Source organism: Vulpes vulpes, chromosome 12, assembly GCF_048418805.1.
Source record: "Vulpes vulpes isolate BD-2025 chromosome 12, VulVul3, whole genome shotgun sequence".
Taxonomy (NCBI): Eukaryota; Metazoa; Chordata; class Mammalia; order Carnivora; family Canidae; genus Vulpes; species Vulpes vulpes.
This window is the reverse complement of record NC_132791.1, coordinates 177,753,542-177,759,509: the sequence shown is the minus strand read 5'-3', so window position 1 is coordinate 177,759,509 and position 5,968 is coordinate 177,753,542. Positions and strand designations below refer to the sequence as shown.

At 42.3% G+C, this 5,968-nt stretch overlaps 1 protein-coding gene across 1 annotated transcript in view; it reads left to right on the top strand.

Annotated features, from left to right (window-relative positions):
- Positions 1 to 34: 34 nt before the first annotated feature.
- AARS1 (alanyl-tRNA synthetase 1) overlaps positions 35 to 5,968 on the top strand; it is a 53,717-nt gene continuing 47,783 nt past the window's right edge. Inside the window, exon 1 of the mRNA XM_072731538.1 lies at positions 35 to 246. The gene's annotated coding sequence lies outside the window, so the exon portion shown is untranslated. The remainder of the gene's footprint in view (positions 247 to 5,968) is intronic.

Sequence of the window (5,968 nt, the reverse complement as noted above, 5' to 3'; positions counted from 1 at the left end):
GACGTCAGTTCCACCCCCGGCGCAATGCGTCACTAGTCCGCGCCGCTCCGGGCCGGCGGTCGTGCGCCACCGTGCGTCGCCCTCAGACTTTCCCGGGAGCAACCTAGTCGTGCTTTGAAGTCCCTGGGCTTTGCGAGGTCAAATTCTTAGTCCTTATTTTATTTATTGCCGTACTTCACACTGAAGTAACCCGTGTTTTAGCCTAAGCCTGTCACGTGTCTCTGAATTCTAAAGCCTTAGACGAAGGTAAGTCCTATGAGAATGTCGTAGACGCCGGTTTCTGCCGTTAAGAACGCGCGGTAGCCTGTAAGACAACAACAATCAAAACGAAACCCAGAGCCCTCAGGGCCCCGTAAGTCCACCACTCCTGAAATACACCCAGCAGCGTTTTATTTTCTCCTGGGTCTTCCCAGTTTTCGCCCATATGCATCAAAGTATGGGTGTTTTACGTAGACCTAATCAAAGTGCACATACAGTTTTAAATCTCACCGTTTTATTCTATGACTAAGTATATTTTCATGTTGTGATTATTGGTTCCATGGCATTATAATAGTCCATCAAACTCATATCACATAAGTTACCTACCTTCCCTCCTCCTATCACCTTGGGGATGGATAGAAGTTGTTTCCAACATTTTATTGATACTCAGCATCTCCATACCATCAAAAATCCTGTTGTTTGCTTTTTGTCTTTTTGCCTCCCACTCCAGATTATGAACTCTTCTGAACAAGAGCAAAAATCTTATCTGTCTTGATCACCGCTAATTTGTGAATCTAGAAAAATTCATGACTCATAGTAGCCTCTTGATAAATATTTTTTTAATGTGTGGTTGAGTAAATTAATAGAGGTTTTTTAGTTCAAAATGTATTACTTTAGGACACTTTTTATTGTAACCTTTATGTTAGAATGTTTTTTAATTTTTTTTTTTTAATGTCAGAATGTTTGAATGACTTGAACCCTTTGCAAAAGAGGACACCATTGTGGTCAGTAAGCACATAAAAAATAGCTGGAAATCACTGGTTGTTAAGAAAATGCAAATCAAAGTCACAGTGAGATACTACTGCGCAAAGCTAGAATGGCTAAAATTAAATATTGACCTGCCATGTGTTGATAAGAACGTGGACTGTTAAAAAAAAATAGTGACATGGTAGAGATGGCGAGGCACTCGGGATAGATATGGGGACCACTGCAATGGTATTTTCCAGTGATGGTGAGATAGAACATGAGTGAGAGGGGATTTATAGCTGAGCAGTGTGGTGGTGGTGGAGAGTGGTCAGTGGAAGGAAGATTACTAAGAGGAAACATCAAGGTGTAGGGGAATTCTAGTTAAGCTAATCTAACAGAATTCTTGCTGATGAAAGGTAAGACATCAGACATCACCTGAGGGATGGTGCAACGATGAAGACCCTGTCAGATACTGAGGGTGACCAGATACCAAGTGTGGGGGGTTCTTGCTAAAATTGGATTTTACAAAGAATTGCACAGACAGGTTTAGGAGAAGGTTCAAGAACCTAACTGGAGTTTGGTCAATCAAAGAAATTTTGTCAGCCTCTGGAACTCTCATCAGCTTCTGCAGAGAATGTAAAATGGCACAGTGGTTTTGTATGTTTGGCAGTTTCTCAAAAAGTTAAACCTACATCTGTTCTGTGACCCAGCAAATCTACTCCTAGTTACTATCCAAGAGAAATGAAACATACGTCCACAGAAAGACTTGTACAAATGTTTATAGGAAACTTCGTCAAAATAGCCCCAAACGGGAATCCCAAATGTCCATCAACAGGAGAATGGGTAAACAAATTATGGTATATTTATTCAGTGAATTACTACTTAGCAATAAAAACGAATAAACTACACATAATGAAGTAAAGTCAGTCTTAGAGACATTGTGTTGAAGGAAAGATGTCAGACATAAGAGATGCAATACTGCATGTATATGCAAGTAAAAAATAGGAAAAGGGAAATCTGTAGTGAGAACAATCATCTGTGGGTGATGCATCCGTAGGAGGGAAAGTCAGGACACAAGGGACCTTCTTGGGTAATAGAAATATTCTATATATATATATATTTTTTTTTTTTTAAGATTTTATTTTTATTTATTTTATTTTTTATTTTTTTTTAAAGAGAGAGAGTGTGCAAGAGAGAGCACAAGTGGAGAGGGAGAAACAGGCTGCCCATCCTCAGGGAGCCCGATGTGGGGCTTGATCCCAGGACCCTGGGATCATGGCCTGAGCCAAAGGCAGCCGCCCAGCAGACCGAGCCACCCAGGCGCCCCAAGATTTTATTTATTTTAAAAATATTTTATTTACTTATTTGAGAGAGAGAATGCATGAGTAGGGGCAGAGACGGAGAAGCAGACTCCCCTGCTGAGCAGGGAGCCCAATGCAGGGCTCGATCCCAGGACTCCTGGATCATGACCTGAGCTGAAGGCAGATCCTTAACTGAGCCACCCAGGAGCCCGAATATTTTATTTTTAAGTAATCTCTACACCCAATGTGGGGTGTTTACTGAAATTTCTTTCTGGTTCCCCACTTGTACTTACAGGAAGGCTGGTGGGCATTTGCTTTGTCCAGGTGAGTGCTCTCAGGGAGGTCTAGGCTGAAGGTCCAGCTGGGATAATGAAACCAGCCAGCTGTTTTAGGGCAGCTCTGGGTGATAGGAATTTCTGTCGAGGCTGTCACTTCCCTCTCAGTTAGCATTTATATTCCAAAAAGAAGGCATCCAGCCAGAAGCCACTGAGAATCCCACTCTTCTCCAGACCAGAGACTGAGAAGGACACATTCTCCTGAAACTGCAGACTAGACACTTTCCTCCCCTAAGTTAGATTCACCTAGACTGGGCAATGAGAACCTCATGCATTAACATTTTTTAATGCATTCTGCACAATTTACTTGTATCACCTAAGTTGATTCTTAAAACATTACTACCGTTATTTCCTTTTTTAAAAATTTTTTTATTATATATATATATATATATATATATATATATATATATATATAGAGAGAGAGAGAGAGAGAGAGAGAGAGAGAGAGGCAGAGACATAGGCAGAGGGAGAAGCAGGCTCCATGCACCGGGAACCTGACGTGGGATTCGATCCCTGGTCTCTAGGATCGCGCCCTGGGCCAAAGGCGGGCGCTAAACCGCTGTGCCACCCAGGGATCCCGCTACCGTTATTTCCATTTTACAAATAAGGAAATCAAGGTTCAGAGAAGTAAACTTTTCCAAGGTATCATATGACCTAATGAGTGGCAAATCTAGGATCTGAATTCAGGGCAACCCAGTTTCAGAAAGCACTGGGCAAGAAAACCAAAAACTAAGGGCAGAGTGAAGGGCCAGTGTTCCTGGGACCCCTTCCTGGGGCACTTTCTAACTAGACCTTTGGGCCTAGGTGAGCTTAAACTGCATCTTCCATGGAATTACCTGATCACATGATTATTTCAGCTTCATCATTCAACGGGGAATCCTGTGGGGATCCTACCTGTTCTGTTCACATTTGGTTCCCCAGCATCTCACCCAGAGCAGGGATACCTTAAACAGTTGTTGAATTAGCTAGTGAATGAAATCCATGAATGAACTAGTGATCAACAAATTGATCATCTCTCATGGACACACCTGTCCTTGGCGTCATTTCTTCTGGTGAATGGGTACAGGGATTTATACTGCTTGTGCCAGTGGTAGGAGTAGGCCTGATAGGATGGTGGCTCTGCTGTAGGAACTCCTTTTCCTTCATGTTGCCTCTATGTGCAGGAAGCAACAGGAGGGGAATGGGAAGAGGGATGCTGTAAGGATTCAGATAATAAGAATAATGGCAGGAGCCAGACTAAGTTTGTATTTGGCCCACAAAGGTCTAAAGAGTAGTTTATAATGAGTACAAAAAATTTGTATGAAAAAGTGATTGGGGATAATATGTGTAAAACATATTCCATGTTTTCATTCGTTAACACATTAGCAAGTTTCTCTGTAAAACACATCCTGAAAGTGCCACTTTTATAGGTCAACAGCTGTCCGACAGTCCCATTTCATTTGGTTCAACCTGATAGAAGGTGGTGCCACAGATATTTCAAGCGATCCCATCAGAAGCTATTTATTTCCCCACTATCTCTGCGCTGGCCTAGTGATTTGCTTTGACTAAAAGAATGTGACAGAAGTGCACTGGGGAGTTCTAAGCCAAGGCTTCAAGAGAACTTAGAACTTCTGCTTTCCTTTTTTAAAACCCAGAGACCATCTACCATATTATGAAGATGGAAGACCATGTGGAGGAACCCAGCTGTTTCAGCTGAGCCCAGACAACAGCCAGGGGAATACAGCTGCAGAAGTGAGCCTAGGAGAGACCAGGAGAGCCACCAGACTAAGTTGTTTTGAGCTGTTGTTTTGGGGTGATGTGTTACATAGCATTGGATGATACAAAAGGACTTGGTGATTATTGGTTGGGGAGCAGGAAGTTCCTGATGAATCCAGATTTCTGCCTCAAGCCACAGACAATTATAATGCCATTTCATGAGATAAAGGAAAAGCCAAGAGCAGAACATGAGTTTTTTTGAGTGGTGATGTTTGGTGGTAGTACAAGATGATAGGTTCAATTTTGGATATACTGAGTACATGGTTCCTTGAAGACATCCCAAGTGCAAGTGCCATGTGGGCAGTTGTTTCTACAACCCTGGAGCTCAAAAACTGGGTCTTGGTATAGATTTTGGAATTGTCAGCAGAAAGAAAGCCAGAGGAATGAACAAGATTCCCCACAGTAGAGAAAGAAGAAATGACCCAAAACAGAGCTATGAGGAACACTCACAATGGCCAGAGTAAAGGAAGACCAATGAGTGTGTGTCACTTCAGTCATCAGAAGAGTGGTTAGAGGAAGGGACTGTTTATATTGTTAAATGCTGTTGACAGGTCAAATATAATGTGTTTTTTTGGGGCCCCTGAGTGGTGCAGTTGATTGAGCATCTGACTCTTGGTTTTGGCTCAGGTCATGAGATCAAGCCCTACGTTGGGCTCTGAGCCAAGTGGGGAGTCCACCTCTCCACCACCCCATCCTTACCCCTCTCCTTAGGTATATTTCAGTTTTGCAAGATCCAAGAGATGGATGGTGGTGGGTGGTGGTTGTACATTATGAATGTATTTAATATACTGTACACCTAAAAATGGTTAAGATGGTAAACTTGTATTTTATTTTTCGTTATGTGTATTATACTACTACACACACACGAGGGAAAATTGATGGGAACCCGCTAGTGGGGTGGGAGAGGTTGAAAATATGAGATGGAAAAAAAAAAAAAAAAGAAAATATGAGATGGAGTAGATGGAGCAAGTCCTTAAAGAGCCACAGGAGGGTGCATTTGTAGAGAAATTTAGATAGTAGGGACTTCTCCCGTTGTAACAGGAGGGAAAGGGAAGGATAGGTGTGCTTGGGGGAGTGTCCTTGTGTTGATTGTTGCCTCCAAGTATGGAGATAATGGGGTTGGAAGTTTGAGGTGAGTGAAAGTCTTAAAATGGTCACTGGTCAGAGTGGAAGAGTTAACCAGAAAAGAATAATGAGGGGCACCTGCATGGCTTAGTTAGTTAAGTGTCTGACTTTTGGTGTCAGATTTTGATCTCAGGGTTGTTAGTTCAAGCCCTACATTGGGCTCCATGCTGTGGGTTAGGATAGGACTAATGAACTATGAGGCTCAAGGTACTGCAGCTGTTTCTGAAGTTGTCCCCTCCATGGGCATTAAGTATGAAATCAGATGAATAGAACATTATTTGTCCCTCTAGCATAACCTTATTTGTTTTAGAAATTAAAGCAGTGCCAAAACACTGGACCTATTCTGTTGTTAAACTTGTACTCAATTGGCATTGGTTTATCAGGACATTTCTTGTACAAATTAGAAGCTTTGGTGTCTGAGGAACACAGACCAGAGGACAACCCTCCTAGGACACCTGACCATACACTTGACCAGGGCTGACTCATGGTCTTTCAAATCTAAGCATA